The sequence below is a fragment of the Stegostoma tigrinum genome, chromosome 18 (assembly GCF_030684315.1).
Source record: "Stegostoma tigrinum isolate sSteTig4 chromosome 18, sSteTig4.hap1, whole genome shotgun sequence".
NCBI classification, from domain to species: domain Eukaryota; kingdom Metazoa; phylum Chordata; class Chondrichthyes; order Orectolobiformes; family Stegostomatidae; genus Stegostoma; species Stegostoma tigrinum.
The window spans coordinates 49,667,998-49,686,402 of record NC_081371.1 but is presented as its reverse complement, the minus strand read 5'-3'; the positions used below and the strand labels follow the sequence as shown (position 1 = coordinate 49,686,402).

The 18,405-nt window shown below is 43.5% G+C and overlaps 1 protein-coding gene across 2 annotated transcripts in view; it reads right to left on the bottom strand.

The window, feature by feature from the left end:
- dcn (decorin) overlaps window positions 1–17,265 on the bottom strand; it is a 65,238-nt gene extending 47,973 nt beyond the window's left edge. The window contains exon 1 of one of the 2 annotated variants that reach the window (XM_048548678.2): window positions 16,988–17,265. The gene's annotated coding sequence lies outside the window, so the exon portion shown is untranslated. Of the gene's footprint in view, window positions 1–16,813; window positions 16,937–16,987 lie in introns of those variants that run through there. The other variant, XM_048548679.2, reaches the window with a different exon arrangement.
- Between the last annotated feature and the right edge of the window lie 1,140 nt (window positions 17,266–18,405).

Here is an 18,405-nt window from a genome sequence, read left to right as displayed (position 1 = left end):
CTGGTCTGTGATACACAGCGATGCCAACAGTATGGGTTCAATTCCTATGTTGACCATGAAGGCCCAGGCTTCTTGATCTGGCCTGTCATCTGTGGTCACCCTCAGGTTAAACTCACCACTAGTCAATTTTCCATTGAGAGACCAGCCCTGGGGTTCTCTGGGGCTCTGGTGACTTTACCTTCACACCAAACCACTGGCGGCAGCCGACCTGCTCTGGGGTAAGGCAGGTGGAGAGAGTTGGGCCTGCTGGGCCCTTAGACACCATCATGATCATTAATGTGAGAGCACCACATCCGGGGGGAGGGCAGTTTTCTGCTGGAGATGGATGTGACTCTGTGCTGCAAGACCAACGCTGAGTATCTGCCTGGAATATTTTGTGAGGGAAGTGGACACATATTGGGGAATTTGCCACAGGGTGTGTCACAATGACATAATTGCCCACAATAGAATAATCCCTTTCAGACACCGCCTGTTTATAGATGGGAATATTTTCCTTCAACGGTAATAACAATAAGTTCCAAATATAATAATGGGCAATATATCTAGTTACTGTCTCAAGTGAACTGGCATAATTCTTTCAACATGCAAGCTTTTGATTAATGCGGAAGAAATGTTATTTTGAAAGAAGATGTTTGTGAAATGGGACATATAATTAGAAAGAAAGTATAACATTAGAAATCATCACTGAATCAGTGACTATCTATTTAAGCACCTTCATTCAGAACTCCTAATCATATGTAGGTTTTGTCAAATAGTCATTAGTCTGGTACATTATTCTAAAACTGGAGCAGGTCTAGTTCACATGCAGATAGTCTCAGTTACATTCCAGTCAATACTGCTTAAGAACAGAAGGAATTTCAGACATTGCCTCACTCCACATCCTGGCCACTTCTCTTGAACCAAATAAGTCAGACTGGCTGAATGTTGCAAATACTCAAGTTGTTGCTGCTATGTTTTGAGATGTGGTAGCGTGTGGGCGAAAATCTTCAAGAATTTGTTCAAAAACATTGGATGACATACAAAAGGGAACTTTTAAATTTCTGGCATTAATGTATTGCTCTCTGAACTTAAATCCATTTTAACTAGGCCAGCCATGATATTTGACGCAAAATGTAGGTCAGAGGCTGCGAATTCTGTGGTGATGATTTTGGGAATGTGATAGTGTACTCCCCACTTGCCTAGTTGCATGAAGCTTGAGGGATAAATATTCCTTTGACAGCGTGATGAGATATTTTATAGCCAACTCTTTTGGTTTTTCATTCATGGGATAAGGCCATCTCTATCTGTGCCAGATTTATTGTCCGCCCCAGATGCTCCACTACAGACTATTAAATGTAGGTAGACACAAAACGGCATTAGTGAGGGTGTTCTAGGATTTTAACCCAAGTACACTGAAGGAACAGTGATGTATTTCCAAGTTAGGATGGTGTGTAGCTTAGAGGGAACTAGAAGGTGATGATGTTCATGTTGTTAAAATCGGGAATGTGTGGAAAAGATTTACAAGTATGCCGTTGGGATTGAAGGGTTTGACTTAAAGAGAGAGGCTGTATAGACTGGGGCTCTTCTCCCTGGAACGTCAGAGGCTGAGGGATAGAGGTTGGTAAAATCATAAGGGGCATGGATAGGGTGAAGATTCAAGGTCTTTTCCCTAAGGTGGGAGAGTCCAAAACTACAGGCCATAGGTTTAAGGTGAGAGGAAAAGATTTAAAAAGGACCCGAGAGGTAACTTTTTCACGCAGAGGGTGGTGCGTGTATGGAACAGGCTGCCAGAGGAAATGATGGAGGTGGGTACAATTACAACATTTAAAAGGCATATGGATGGGTATATGACTAAGAAGGCCAAATGCTGGGAAATGAGACTAGGTTAGATTGGGATGTCTGGTCAGTGTAGACAAGTTGGACCAAAAGGCCTGTTTCTGTGCTATATATGCTATGACTCTATCCGCTATCCTTGTCAATTGCTGCAGCGCATCTCATAGATGATACCCACTACTGCCATTAGGTGTCAGCAGTTAAGGGAATGAATGTTTGTGGACACGATGCCAGTCAAGTAAGCTGTTTTGTCCTGGATAGTGTTAAGTGTTGTTGGAGCTCCACCCATCCAGGCAAGTAGAAGGTAACCCATCACATTCCTGACTTGTGCCTTGTAGATGGTGAATAGGCTTTGGGGAATCAGGAGGTGAGTTAGTCACTGCGGGATACCTCGCCTGATTCTATAGTGTTTACATGGCTAGCCCAGTTCAGTTACTGATCAATTGTAAACCCCAGGAAGTTGATAGTGGAGGATTCAGTGATGGTAATGCCATTGAATATCAAGGAGTGATGATTAGATTCTCTCTTGTTGGAGATGGTCATTATTTGGCATTTGTGTGGCAGGAATATTACTTGCCAGTTGTCAGCCGAAGCCTGGATATTGTCCAGGTCCTGCTGTATTTAAATATGGACTGTTTCAGTATTCAAGGAATTGTGAATGATGCTGAATATTCTGAAATGCTCAGCAAGCTCGCTCACTTCTGAGTTTATGATGAAGGAAAGATCATTGTTGAAGCAGCTGAAGATGGTTGGGCTTAGGATGCAACCCTGAGGAACTCCTGCAGAGACTTTTTGCAGCTGAGATGACTGACCTCCAACAACACAACCTTTGTGCCAGGTATGACTCCAACCATCGGAGACTTTCCCCAATTTCTCAAGACCACACCTTTGCTCAGGTTCCTTGTTGCTACACTGCAGCCTTGATGTGAGTCTCAGGTCACGTGGAATTCAGCTGTTTGGTCCATGTTTAAACTAAACTGTAATGGCATCAGGGAGTGACTAGCCCTGGTGGAATCCAAGCTGGATGACGCTGAGCAGGTGCTGCTTGACAGTGCTGTTGATGGTACCTTCCATCACTTTGCTAATGACCGAGACAGATCGGCAGGCCGGTAATTGGCCAGGTTGGATTTGTCCTCCTTTCTGTGTATAAGGCATACCTGTGCAACTTTCATCATTATAATAAAGTGCGAAGTTGGATGAACACAGCAGGCCAAGGAGCACAAAAGCTGATGTTTCGGGCCTAGACCCTTCATCAGAGAGGGGGATGGGGAGAGGGTTCTGGAATAAATAGGGAGAGAGGGGGAGGTGGGCCGAAGATGGAGAGAAAAGAAGATAGGTGGAGAGAGTATAGGTGGGGAGGTAGGGAGGGGATAGGTCAGTCCAGGGAAGACGGACAGGTCAAGGAGGTGGGATTAGGTTAGTAGGTAGGAAATGGAGGTGCAGCTTGAGGTGGGAGGAAGGGATGGGTGAGAGGAAGAATAGCTTAGAGAGGCAGAGACAGGCTGGGCTGGTTGTGTGATGCAGTGGGGGGAGGGGACGAACGGGGCTGGTTTTGGGATGCGGTCAGGGAAGGGGAGATTTTGAAGCTGGTGAAGTCCACAATGATACCATTGGCCTGCGCGGAATATGAGTTGCTGTTCCTGCAACCTTTGGGTGGCATCATTGTGGCACTGCAGGAGGCCCATGATGGACTTGTCGTCGAAAGAATGGGAGGGGGAGTTAAAATGGTTCGCGACTGGGAGGTGCAGTTGTTTATTGCGAACCGAGCGGAGGTGTTCTGCAAAGTGGTCCCCAAGCAGAACACCTCCGCTCAATGGTATCAATGTGGACTTCACCAGCTTCAAAATCTCCCCTTCCCCCACCGCATCCCAAAACCAGCCCAGTTTGTCCCCTCCACCCACTGCATCCCAAAACCAGTCCAACCTGTCTCTGCCTCATTAACCCGTTCTTCCTCTCACCCATCCCTTCCTCCCACCCCAAGCCACACGTCCATTTCCTACCTACTAACCTCATCCCACCTCCTTGACCTGTCCGTCTTCCCTGGACTGACCTATCCCCTCCCTACCTCCCCACCTATACTCTCCTCTCCACCTATCTTCTTTTCTCTCCATCTTCGGTCCGCCTCCCCCTCTCTCCCTATTTATTCCAGTTCCCTCCCCCCATCCCCCTCTCTGATGAAGGGTCTAGGCCCGAAACGTCAGCTTTTGTGCTCCTGAGATGCTGCTTGGCCTGCTGTGTTCATCCAGCTTCACACTTTATTATCTTGGATTCTCCAGCATCTGCAGTTCCCATTATCTCTGATACAACTTTCCTCATTGTCAGGTAGATGCTAGTGTTGTAATTGTACAGGAACAGCTTGACTGAGAGTGCTTTACCTAAACGTTCAAGCCGTTTAAATAGCATCTCTGATAATGCAGCAGTCCTCCAGCACCACACAATGACATGATGTTCACAGTATCGCAGAATTGTTAGATTGGAAAGAGAGGCTCTTCTCCTCATCATGTCTGCACTGGTTCTCTGAGCATTCTGACCTAGTGACAAACTTGTGCTTTTTCTCCATAACCCTACAAGTTGTTTCTATTTTTTTTCTCAAGAAGGGTCTTGACCCAAAATGTCAAACTTTCCTGCTCCTCTGATGCTGCTTGGCCTGCTGTGTTCATCCAGCTTCACACCATGTTATCTCAGATTCTCCAGCATCAGCAGTTCCTACACTCCACCTCAAAACAAAATTGCTTCACATTGCCATCTGACTAACCCCATTCCTGTGCCTTGACAATTCTTTTCCTTTCAAATATCTATCCAATTCATTTTTGAAAGTTACTAACGAATGTAGTCGCACCACCATTCCTGATAACAGCTTGCTGCATAAAAATGTATGTGGTTTTATTACAAAATTGTATAATTTCCTGTATTAAATAGAAGGCTAACCCACAAAGGTCAGTGATAATAAGTTAAATATACACTGTTATGGTTAGATAATATTCAATAAACTGAGACTACATTTCAAAGATACTTTGCGAACACAAAGTTTTCAATGTTGCCGGACCAAAATCCTGTAATTCCCTCCCTAACAGCGTTGTGTACATCCCTACACTATATGGGTTTCAGGAGTCACATGACACCAGGTTATAGTCCAAACGGTTTATTTGAAAACACAAGCTTTTGGAATGCTGCTGCTTTGTCAGACGAAGTAACCTGATGAAGGAGCGAGGCTCTGAAAGCTTGGCATTTCAAAATTACCAGTTGACTATAACCTGGTGTCGTGTGACCTCTGACCTTGTCCATCCTTTTGTTCAGCACCAGCATCTCCACATCATATGGGTTTCAAGGACACAGCCCACCAACACCTTCGCCAGGGCACTTACAAGTGGGCAATAAAACTTGGCCTAAGCTATGATACCCACATCCCATGAACAAAACTAAGAGAAACGAATTTTACAAAACCATCACTGGCTGAAAATCACTTCGAGTGGTTGTGGGATCATGAAAGGCAAATAAAATGTCTTGCTTTCCTCAATTCATTTTGCCCAACAACACTGGAGAGTTGTTAACAGCTACATCAGACACTTTGAAAGACACCCAACCTCCGATGATTGGTTGCGCTGACTCGCAGGACATCGAAGAACAAAGAAAATTACAGCGCAGGAACAGGCCCTTCAGCCCTCCAAGCCTGCACTGACATGCTGCCCGTCACAACTAAAACCCCCTACCCTTCCGGGGACTGTATCCCTGTATTCCTATCTTATTCATGTATTTATCAAGATCTACTTTAAAAGTTACTATAGTACCTGCTTCCACTACCTCCCCCGGCAGCGAGTTCCAGCACCCACAACCCTCTGTGTAAAAAACTTGCCTCATACATCACCTTTAAACCTTGTCCTTAGCACCCTTATAACTGACTCTTCCACCCTGAGAAAAAGTTTCTGACTGTCCACGCACTTCGTAACTTTGTAGACCTTGAATAGGTTTCCCTTCAACCTCCATCTTTCCAGTGAGAACAACATAAGTTTCTCCAGCCTCTCCTCACAGCGAACGCTCTCCATACCTGGCAACATCCTGGAAAATCTGTTCTGTACCCTCCCCAAAGCCACCACATCCTTCTGGTAGTGTAGCAACCAGAATTGAATACAATATTCCAAATGTGGCCTAACTAAGGCTCTATAAAGCTGCAACATTACCGGCCAATTTTTTATGTCAGTGCCCCAGCTGATAAAGACAAGCATGCCGTATGCCTTATTGATGACCTTCTCTACCAGCATTGCCACTTTGTCACCTGTGTACCTGTACACCCAGATCCCTCTGCCTATTAGTACTCTAAAGGGTTCTGCCATTGACTATATATTTTCCATCTGGATTAGACCTTCCAAAATACATTGCCTCACATTTTTCCAGATTAAACACCATCTGCCATCTCTCTGCCCAATTCACCAACTGATCCATATCCTGCTGTATCCTTTGACAGTCCTCATCGTTAACCACAATCCCACCAACCTTTGTGTCATCAGCAAACTTACTAATCAGACCAGTTACATTTTCCTCCAAATCATTCATATATATATTACAAATAGGTCCCAACACTGACCCCTGAGGAACACCACAAGTCACAGCTCTCCATTCAGAAATGCACCCTGCCACTGCTACCCTCTGTCTCCTAAGACCAAGCCAGTTTCTATTCCATCTTGCAAGCTCACCTCTAACCTTGTACAGCTTTACTTTCTGTATCAGCCTGCCATGAGGGACCTTGTCAAAGGCCTTACTGAAGGCCAAACAAAGGCCAACATCCACTATCCTACCCTCATCGATCATTTTCATTACTTCCTTAAAAAACTCAAACAAGTTAGTGAGACATGACTTTCCCCTTCACAAAGCCATGTTGCCTCTCGTTAATACGCCCAGTTATTTCCAAGTGGGAGTAAATCCTGTCTCAAAGAACCCTCTCCAATAACTTCCCTACCACTGACATAAATTACCAGCCTGTAATTAGTTGGATTATCCTTGCCAATCTTTTTAAACAAGGGAAGAACACTGGCTATTCTCTAATCCTCTGGGACCTTCCATGTAGCCAACGAGGATACAAAGATTTCCCTCAAGGCCCAAACAACCTACCCTCTATTGCCTCTCTCAGTATGCTGGGGTACATCCCATCAGGCCCTGGGGACTTGTCCATCTTAATGTTATTCAAGGACCCCAATACCTCCTCCCTTTTGATCTCAATATGACCCAAGCTATCTACCCACCCGTCCCCAGACTCATCATCCACCAAGTCCTTCTCTATGGTGAATACTGACGTAAAGTACTCATTTAACACCTTGCCCACTTGCTCTAGCTCCACACATAAATTCCCTTCCCTGTCCTTGAGTGGGTTAACCCTCTGCCTGGCTACTCTTTTGCTCTTTATATATATATATATATATATATATATATATACCACAACATTGTAAAATAATTGGTAAGAGTTACCTCAGTTGCTAGTGGATGCTCATAGAGTACCATTAGCTGTTACCTGGCCAATGTGATGCCAAGCAGACAGAAGGAGATGATGAGATTAGTTATGGATTGATCTAGCTTTCTGTCAGACAGGATAATATTGACATGATAATGCTCAATTAAAATTCCAGCTGGAGTTGGTCATGTGGATGCTGCAGATAGGAAGCTGCCTTCTATCACCTTAAATTATAAGCACTGTGCATTAAATTTTGCTGCCTTAAATCTGTTAGAAGTGTAGCTGCGAGCTAACATCAGCAAAGTCAGACGGCAGACACAAAGAAAAACACCATATTGAATTTCTGGTATTTGATGTTATTCTATGATCTGTTTTTCTGCTTAATTCTTAAAGATATAACAAATTGCTCACCTGATCCACATAAATCCCGGCGTGCCAAGTCTGTGACTGAACTCCACCCCATCCTTCCTTTACTAGTATTCCACCAGACTCCCTGGCTGTTGTTTCAACGTTTCCTTGGCTCCAAACATCTGGTTAAAATCCAGCTGTCCTTGCCTGCACAGGGTCTTGCCATTAGTGAATGTGGAAAGGATGTTTCCTCTTGTGAGAGAATCTCTAACTGGGGTTGCCAGTTAAAAATAACAACTCATCCATTTAACACAGAGATAAGGGTAAATTCCTTTTCTCACAGAGGGTTGTAAGCCTTTGGAATTCTGTACATCTGAAGACGATGGAAACAAAGTCTTTCAGTATTTTCAAGGCAATTGTAGGTCGATTGTTTATGAGCGAAGGATGAGGGATCAGCAGGTATGTGGATTAATCAGATCAGTTACAATCTTATTGAATGTCATAACAATGGGTGGTACTGGTCATTACTGTCTCATGGGCATCAGGGACCTAGGTTCGAATTCACCCTCGGGTGACTGTCTGTGCGGAGTCTGCACATTCTCCACGTGTGTGCGTGGGTTTCCGCTGGGTGTTCCAGTTTGCTCCCACAGTCCAAAGATGCGCAGGCTGGGTGGATTGGCCATGGGTAATGCAAGGTTACTGGGGGCAGGGTAGGGAGGTGACTCTGGGTGGAATGCTGTTTGGAGGATCAATGTGGAGTCAATGAGCCAAATGGCCTGCTTCCACACTATCCAGATTCTGTGATATTATTCTATGTTCTGTGTTCAGTTCGAGTGGCCTCCTGCTCCTAATCTGTGTGCTCATGTGGAAGTGCAACATGAAGCTAAAATGGTGGCAAAATGAAAGTCTGCTTTAATTATTTTTCAAACAAATATTTCTGAGATTCGTCAAACTCATGCACAAAATGTCATCATTGAGAATGTGAGTCATTATTTCCCAGCAATGTCTGAATGGCTGTTTCTCCACTTCTTTAGCAGGAAGTGAGCACTGAAATCCACAGCAGATGTTGGTCTGTAATCTCTCAGTTTAACTATGATGGCAGATCTATATCTGCTTTGATGATAGTGGCACTGAGAACCTGAGTGATGCCAGGAGATCATCAGAAATCCTAATGGAATGTCAGGGCTTAGAAACTGAGATCCTGGCTGAATCTTAAAGATGTGCGTGTCATTCTGCTTAAAAGTTGTGATAAGAGTGCAAAATACTGGAACAAGAATAGGCCATTCGGCCCACTAAACTGCTCTGCCATTCAACCAGAGCATGGCCGATCTTCAACTCCACTTTTTCACCCACTTCCCACATTCCCTGATTTCCTAAGAGACCAAAAGTATGTCTATCCCAGCCTCAGATATACTCAATGATGGAATATTGGCAACCTTCTGGGGTAGAGAATTTCAGAGATTCACAACTCTTTGAATGATTCAATCCTTGGTGCCCTGCCCTAAGACTCTTCGCCCATGTTCTAAATTACTCAAACAAGGAAAACAATAAAATATAAACTATGTATTTATCAATGTTTAATATTCAATGTTAATTCTAATCTCCAGTTGAGTCAATTATGACCTAGTTGAATTCCTAATCTAACAGGAAACAAGGTGCTTTGGACTAGAGATTCATTTACTTTGAAAGGCTCCTGTGTAGAAACAGGATGAAGCCATTCGACTAGGTCATAGCCTACCTGCAGCCAATCTCCATTAGCCTGCCTTGGCTTTGTAACCTTTAATGACCAACCAAGGTTCATCTATTCAAGTCTTAAACTTGTCAATTGCCTAATGTGGGAAAGTTTGAGATTTCAATGTCATTTAAGAACAATTTCCTGATATCATCCTATAATATCTTTGCTCTGACTTTAAGGCATCATTCCCCCATTCCAGATCTCCCCACGAGAGGAAATAGCTTCTATCTACCACATCAACAGTTTTAATCAGGTTAAATAACCAGATCATCCCTTAATCTTCCAATGTCCGGCAGCCTATGCACAGTTCAGCCACGATCTCAATGAATGACAGAACAGACTCAAGGGGCTGAATGGCTGACTCTTATTCCTATTTTCTTAATATATCTTCATTTTCTTGACCCTGTTGCCTAGGTATCATTCCGGTGAGTCTGCACATCACTCTGTCCTAGTCCTAATTCTCCAGGGCTGAATCCAGTATTCTAAATTACTTTCAACTAGAGCATGAGTCAATTGTGCTATATCCATCCCTTTGTGATTCAGTCCCTTTAAGGTGAAGGTGGCATTCTTTAGCATTTGCTTTTAATCTGTCCAAGAGCTTTCATTGGCTTCAAACCTTAGTCACCCTGCATGTCTGGTAAATATCTGCTCAGCAACCTTATCATTTATCCTCCAGAGATCACCAATTTAAAACCATCAGATCCTTTATATTGGCTCCTGATAATCTTAAAGAATGGAATTAGTGAGTTTTGAGAAGATTTGTAGCTCCGGTTGAGGTTCTGGATGTGAGTTTGCTCGCTGAGCTGGAAGGTTCATTTTCAGACGTTTCATCACCATTCTAGGTGACATCATCAGTGAGCCTCCGACAAAGCGCTGGTGTTATGTCCCGCTTTCTATTTATCTGGTTAGGTTTCCTTGGGTTGGTGATGTCATTTCCTGCATTGGTGATGTCATTTCCTGTTCTTTTTCTCAGGGGATGGTAGATTGGCTCCAAATCAATGTGTTGGAATGGAATTGTTCCAGCTAACATTGCTGCAAGTAGCTGCAAATCCAGTTATTAAACTTGACTGTTTTATTCGATTTGAGCGAAATTTTATTGTTTCCCGGGTTTTTTGATGCCCATCTCCCCTAAAAGTCATGCTGATATTTCTTCACCTATGATTGCTCTGGGTAATGGTGATACATACTTCGGGTGATGTTCACAGCGCAAGTTCAGCATTGTCACAAAGTGCCTTTAGCTTTGTACCAATTGTGATATTCCCCAGTGATAGTGGGGACTGCAGATGCCGGAGTATCCAAGATAACAAAGTGTGAAGCTGGATGAACACAGCAGGCCAAGCAGCATCTCAGGAGCACAAAAGCTGACGTTTCGGGCCTAGACCCTTCATCAGAGAGGGGGATGGGGAGAGGGAACTGGAATAAATAGGGAGAGAGGGGGAGGCGGACCGAAGATGGAGAGTAAAGAAGATAGGTGGAGAGGAGAGTATAGGTGAGGAGGTAGGGAGGGGATAGATCAGCCCAGGGAAGATGGATAGGTCAAGGAGGTGGGATGAGGTTAGTAGGTATGAGATGGAGGTGAGGCTTGAGGTGGGAGGAAGGGATGGGTGAGAGGAAGAACAGGTTAGGGAGGCAGAGACAGGTTGGACTGGTTTTGGGATGCAGTGGGTGGAGGGGAAGAGCTGGGCTGGTTGTGTGGTACAGTGGGGGGAGGGGACAAACTGGGCTGGTTGTCCAAGTTCTTCAAGGGCCGCAACTTTCCCCCCACAGTGGTCAAGAATGCCCTTGACCGCGTCTCCCGTATTTCCCGCAACACATCCATCACACCCTGCCCTGCTGTGTTCATCCAGCCTCACATTTTATTATCCGTGATATTTTCCCAGTTGGCTGCTGCTCACTCCCTAAGAGGCATTTGCCCCACCTCTATAGCATGGGGTACTGGGTAAGGGTTTTCAGATAGTATGCTGCTACCAATCATCTTTTGCCTTTGCTTTGTCTTGGGCCCATCTAGTGATTAGCTGTCAGCTTGCTCCAGAGCTTGAATGCAAAAATTAAAGTTGACATTCTGGTGTAATACTGAGGAGGTGCCACACTATCAGTCTTTGCTGAACTTGCGCTGTGAACATCACCCGAAGTATGTATCACCATTACCCAGAGCAATCATAGGTGAAGAAATATCAGCATGACTTTTAGGGGAGATGGGCATCAAAACTATCAGACTATATAGTCTTTTTAGGTACAGTATTTATCTTGCGTGAATGCAAAAGATGGCATGATACTACGCTGAATAAGAGCAGGGAATGTATGTTCAGTGGTCTTGTAGCCATCCTGCAATCAACATCACAGTAAAGAGATTTTCTGCTCATCTTGTCATTTGAGAGAGCTCACTGTGAGCAAATGGCTACTGCGTTTCATTAACTAAGACAGTGACTATTACATTTCCAAAATGCGGCATTGGCTGCAAAGTACTTATAGTCCTGAATGGTGCTATAACACAAGACGTTTCTTCTTTGTTTTGTGATCGGACTGCTGAAAGCAGTGCAGTAAGACTCACTTCTCCAGTTGTAGATTTGGCTCTACCACAAAACTATAGCCTCAGATTAAAGTGAGAGCACCTCTCCGCGCTTGCAAGGGCCATTTCCCATATTGTTGAACATACTAAATAACAAGTGTTATCAGTTCTGTACCAAGAACAGCAGCAGAGAGAGCTGTTCAAAGTAGCAGATTATTTTATGTGTGTACCCTGCCAGCGTACAAACCCCCATTGACAGCATCCTTTGACAAGGTCTGTAACTGTCTTCAACCCCATGAGGTCTTTGCATCCCTGCAGTTCTCGCCTCTTGGCCATCTTTGGTTTTATTCGCTCTGTTGTCGGCAGCCACACCTTCAATCAAGGTATAATCTGTGGAATTCTCCCACTAACGCTCTTTGACTCTCTCGCCTCGCTCTACCTTTCAGCTGCCCATTTGAACTTATTGCTTTTGGTCAGCTGTCCTAATTTCTCCTCGTGTCATTCATTGTCAAATTCTGTCTGATAATCTGTCCACAAAGAACCCAAGGAACGTTTTACAAATATATTCTTGGCGGTTGCATCACTGAGATGTTCTCTTATGTGGGTTTTTTGACCGTATATTTATGGAAGGATCTTTTTGCTGACCTCCCATTAAGTGTGTTGGAACTCCATCCAAATTCATTCATAAAATCAAAACAAAATGTTTTATTGCAGGGGAGCAAATCATGTTTCCAGTGCTACGCCTAGAGAAAAATTGTTATTTGCCATCCCTTTAAAAAAAATTGACAAAGCTCTTTGGGAACAAAATCCACATCTTAAAAACAGAAACGCAGGAAAGAGTCAACTTTTTTTAAAAATAAAAATTGTTAAATAAATAAACTTAAAACAACCAGGTCGGAATTAACTCATGCCCTTTGCTGGATGTACTTCAACAGTGGAGCTGTTCTGTAACAGAGTGTCAGTCCAAATGTGAGTTTTGTTTCAGATACTGCTGCATTGACACATTTAGTGCTAACTCATGGCAGGAGGAGTATGCTTGTATAATTAGGTATTTGCAGCCCTCCAACATTGCCTAGGACTCTCTAGTAATTACACTTCAAGCTCCTGTCGTGAGGGAATCTGGAAGGTTAATCAGAGAGATTTTAACCAAATGTAATTATTTTATTTTAGGGGGAAAGACAGTGGTGTCAGAGTAATGTCACTTGACACGTAATCTGAAGGCCTAGATGATCAGTCTACTTGGGACACAGGTTCAAATCCAACCATGATAGCTAGTGTAGATTCAATGAATAAATCCTTGAATATAAAGGTAGCCTCAGTAGTTGTGACCACAATAACTGCAGTCGTTGTCATAAAAATTTACCTCCGTCATTAGTAGCCTTTAGGGAAGGAAACTGCCATCTTTACAAGATCTGGGCTACTTGTGACTCCAGTCCCACAGCAATGTGTTTGACTCTTAATTGCCCTCTGAAATGGTCCAGCAAGCCATTCAGTCCCAGGACAATTAAAGGAGGGCAACAAGTACTGGCCTTGCCAGTGGTGACCATATCCCTTGAACAAATAAAAAGTTATTTGAAGACCTGCAATTATGAGTCATATAATTAGTGTACCTGGCATTAAAATTGCCATTTGATTGGTAGTCAAGAATCAATTAGTTGATAACAAAGTGTCTGTGCATTTTCCAACTGGCTTTGGGGAGAAGGGCACCATGGTGATGGGAATAGTGGGTATCAATGGAATAGGAGGCCATGTGATGATACCTTCAAGAATATGTCCAACCAAATTTGACAATCGGACACCAAGGGATCATTGATGCATCAACTCGCAGCCTTCAGGCTTCTCAACAGTCAGCTGCCAGACAGAATTGTGCTCAATCTACAAGTAGCACAAATGGGGAATTTTCCCTTTATGTTGCTTCATTCCCGTACACAGGAAACTAAAGCCTTAAGGTTTGGACATTGTTAAGAAGTCATTGTGGGAGAAATAGGAGGTAGAAGTGATAGAATCCCAGTGCTGAAAGTGGCCATTGGCCCCTCAAGTCTACACTGACCCTCCATACAGCATCCCATTTAGACCTCCCACCCTATCCCCATAACTCTATATTTACCATGGCCAATCCACCTGAACTGCACACCTTTGCAGAAACCAGATTATCCAACAAAAACCCATGCTGACACAGGGAGAATGTGGAAACTCCACACTGATGATCACCCAAGGCTTGGATTGAACCTAGGTCAACCACTGTGAAGTGACAGTGCTAAGTACTGCCTATTGTCCCCGTGTATCCACTATGGAAGGTAACGTCTTTGCCTAGACAGTGGTTAGAATATGAAAATATGAAACTTCCTATCTCAAGGGAGCTGTTGAGGTGAATAGCATAAAAGCAATTATAAGCAAGAATGATAAACATATAAGGGAGAAAGGAAATGAAGAATACATTGATTGATTGGGATGAACAGGGGATAAGAAGAGGATTATGTAAACACCAGCATGGGCTAGTGGATTGAACGGCCTGTTTCTGACTGTTAATTCTGTAAAAAGTAGGAAGAAAGAACAAATTTAAAACAACAACAATTGGGACTTTGAGCACCTTTCCTTAGCAACAAGTGTTTAAAACTGAGACTGTAATTTATTCCTTGTTTCCAATTCCAGAACTGAAAGGTCAGACATGCTCATAATGAAATGCAGTTCAAGCTGCTGGCTGTTATATAACTGAAATTGGCATTTCTGTCCCCTCTCATTAATAGTGAGCCAGAAACTGTGGTAGGATTTCCATGTCTGTTCCTGAAAGATGCAGCAATCTTTTCTCCATTAAGTATGTAAGGGCTTGTGTACATTGCCAGCAAAGTTTCTGAGAATTAAACAAGAGTCTGATGTTTAACAATGAACCTTCTCAGTGTCCATTTAGGGGATAAAATGAAAAATGATGCTTAAGAGGAATGGAAATAGGAAGGTCATTCTATTTAATTTTATCTTCCTTTAGAAAATAGAAAACTTAAATTTCAGCCACCAGGAAGGTAAAGTTGCCATAGCTCTCCTGGACCATAAGGCTGCTCTCTCATTAGAGAGTGATGATTGAACCTGAAATTCACTGCATTTCAGCTCAGGGGAGTGGTTGAGAAGGAGAAACTTCCATGGTACCTTCAGCCAGTGGAAAAATTGAACCCATGCTTTATGGCATCACTCAATGTTGCAAAACAGCCATCGAGCCAACTGAACTAACCAAGGCCCCTAAGCCACCAATAATTGTCAACCCATTAAGATAAATTACCTATTTGCTAAGCATTTCTTCTATATCCCAGGAGTGGGTTGAATGCCCTGACACTGGCTGGTTTCAGTAACACAGTGTAGCCATTGAACTATTGAGTCAGACCAGTCTTGAAAATTAACTCTGCTTTTCTCTCTCCACGGACGCTGCCAGACCTGCGGAGTTTCTCTTGGAGTCTGTGTTTGTTTCAGGTTTCCAGCATCTGCAGTATTTTGCTTTCACATTAGGAGATTGTTTCCAGTGGCAGAAAGAGCAGGGGAAGCAGTGCACAGGGTTTTAATAGGATTGACAAAAGAACTGGAGGCTACATTCCGAAGAAGGATTTTGGTGTAATTTGGCACATACTGTCTGACAGAGTGGCGTAAGCAGATTCAATGGACACTTTCAAAAGAGCATTGGATTCAAAGGGGAAGGTTTGCTTGGCTATGAGGAAGAGGAAGGAACTGGCACTATATAGATTGCCTTTTGTGAGGATTGTTTCCTACTGCACTATTGTTATTTGGGGAAGGGATCAGTATTGGTCAGGACACCAGCAAGAAGTTTGTTACTCTTCTTCAACATCTTCCCAAAAGGAAAGCAGCAAAGTTTTGGTTGGACGTCTCCTGCAGAAGACAGTGGCACTGCAGCACCCCCTTAGCACGGCGCCTGAAGGGACATGCTGAATTCCCTTCAGTGAAGATCGAGCAGTGGGCGAATGGGTTCCACTGAGACACAGCCAGCGTTTACTGCTGGATGAATTGCTGCTTCCTCTGACCCCTACACCATCAGATGTCCAATCACAATCACGTTCTGATCTGTCCAGGCACCCTTCTCGCTCTAATTTTTACAGTGCACTGCTCATTGGACCAGGGGAATTGAAATGAGTTTATATAGGGTCAATGTCGCACCTCAACAACAGGAAAATCGGGTGGGACGTTGAAATTGTGATGGGGTGACACGATAAATCAGGAATCATTTGCAAAATCTAAGCCCCGATGAAACATCTGAGGAAAGGGTCTTAAAATGATAGACATTATCTAATTATCCTCCAAGAAAAATTGCTCCCATTGTGCAAAAGGGCACTGTGGGAATGTAAAATCATTGGGGAGTGGGGACTCGAGAGACACTATTACATTACATCACTTTTTTTAAAAAATGATTAAAAAATGATAAAATTATGACAATTCCAACACACTGAGAAGACAGCATAAAACAAAATCCTTTCAGAAATACACGGTTAAGATTAAACCTATGTAAGAGGTAATCTCGATGATGGAACTGCCGAAACAACGCTGAACACAAATACTTTGAAGAATATACTTATTAAAGCGAGCCGTTCAGTTCTTTAACGGCTGGTATATTCTTCAGGACAAAGATTGCAATGCAAGGACCAAATAGCTCGTGTTTCCAAAACTCAACACAAGCTGATCATTTCACTCAGTAGTTTCATTGAGCCCCCTTCTCAAACCGGAGGGCAGCTGTGAGGTTCCCAAGGTGGTTTTAGATCTTTTCATATGCTTAAACTTCAGAGTCAAAAGTCAACGCCAGCCACCCATCCCGCCGAGAACCTCTTAATGAGTGCCTAAAACATTCCATCTGAACTTCGATACATCACAGCAGTTAAATGACAAGAGAAAAAAAGACCCATCTAACACAATAACTTTACAAATCGACCACGCTGCAGTGAACAAGATTCCCTTGTGTGACGGCGGAGCATACCTTATCAACTATGATCTTGTATTTTGGATTCTGTCGAGCTAAAGATACGAACAAACCACTTAAATTCAGAAAGATTTCAAGGTTTTTTTTCTTTGGGGGGAGGGGTTAAAGATCACAATTAAATGGACTATTTGCAGCAAGATTGAATTGATCAGAACTGGACGCGAGCCATACCTTTTCTATTGCTTCAGGTCCGTCCCAGTATGAGCCGGAGAAGTTGTGGTGGTATTATCCCGCAGCCTGGGGAAAGGGTACAGGTGTGCGATGGAGAGAGACAGAGAGAGAGAGAGGGAGAGAGAGAGACTGCTGTCTGGAGGTACACAGCTGGTTAAAAAAAAACTTCCTTGCTCCTGTTCTTTAGCTGGGCTGTGGGCTAAGTCCCATTAACTGCAGAGAATTTTACAACTGACACACACATAACCAGGAACTCCTGATCATATGGTAATGATATATCCCTTGTGTTGGAGCCAAGAACACTTTATTAGCCTTTTGTTGGATTCCACACCTCCCACCCCCACCCCCCCCCCCCCCCCCCCCACTTTGGCTTGTGATCCCCTCGTTCCTCGGCTTGTTCAGCCACACACCCACTGCAACCGAACGTGTCATTTTACCAAATGTGTCACCGCTGGGGGTTTATAAAAATAAACTGCACGACAGGGGATGCTTTGCCACATTTATCAGCGCTTACAATGATCATTGGCAAATGATCTTACTTTGGGGCAAGGCTGGAGGTCAAGAATTTGCCCAGTGGAAGTCAATTCCGCCACAATTTCTCTCTGAGAGCATTCAGAAAAGTGCAAGTGGGTTTACGTTTACAAAAAAAAGCTTGACGGGAGGCCCCCAACTTTAGTTGACAGGAGACGCCTGGCCATTTTTAGCTTTATAACAAGCCAGTTTGAGCTTCAAAGTGCTCATTGCACTATAATAGCCTCATTCAAAGACTATACTTTCACTGGAGTGAATGACCAGCCCTCCCTTCCCCTCATAAATTAAAATTAACCTCAACCACTCTGGAGACCACAACACCCATGAAAAGAGATGCAATACAATTAGCATTTACTTTCCACTGAAATGTTTATTGTCACTGAAATGTTGTCAAAATATCCGCCCACGAATAGCTGAGGAAGAACATTGCACTGAGAGTATCAGGATCAAAATCAGAACTCCTGAAGAAGGGTCACAGGACCAGAAAGCTAACTCTGCTTTCTCTCCACAGATGCTGGCAGACCAGAGGAGTTTCCCCAGCAATTTCTGATTTTGTTTCTAATTTCCAGCATCCGCAGTTCTTTTTTTTATTGGAAAGAATCAGGGTGATGGGGGCTCAAATCGGGTACAGACACAGTGAGATAAAGATTTGCTAAAAAAAAACAAGAGAAGACAGTTGCAGAAATGAAAAGTGAGAAAAATATATAACTGTAAGTCTAGGGAGAATTACTATTGACTGCAACGAGGGCCCACAGTTTTGGTTGGTCCTTTTCTGGGCTGGAGAGATTGGGCAGCATCTCAGGACCATAAATCTAGCTAATAGAATAGCTATAGCTTACCAACCCTGATTTTCTGCACTGAGATTTCATTCATATTCACCATGCAAA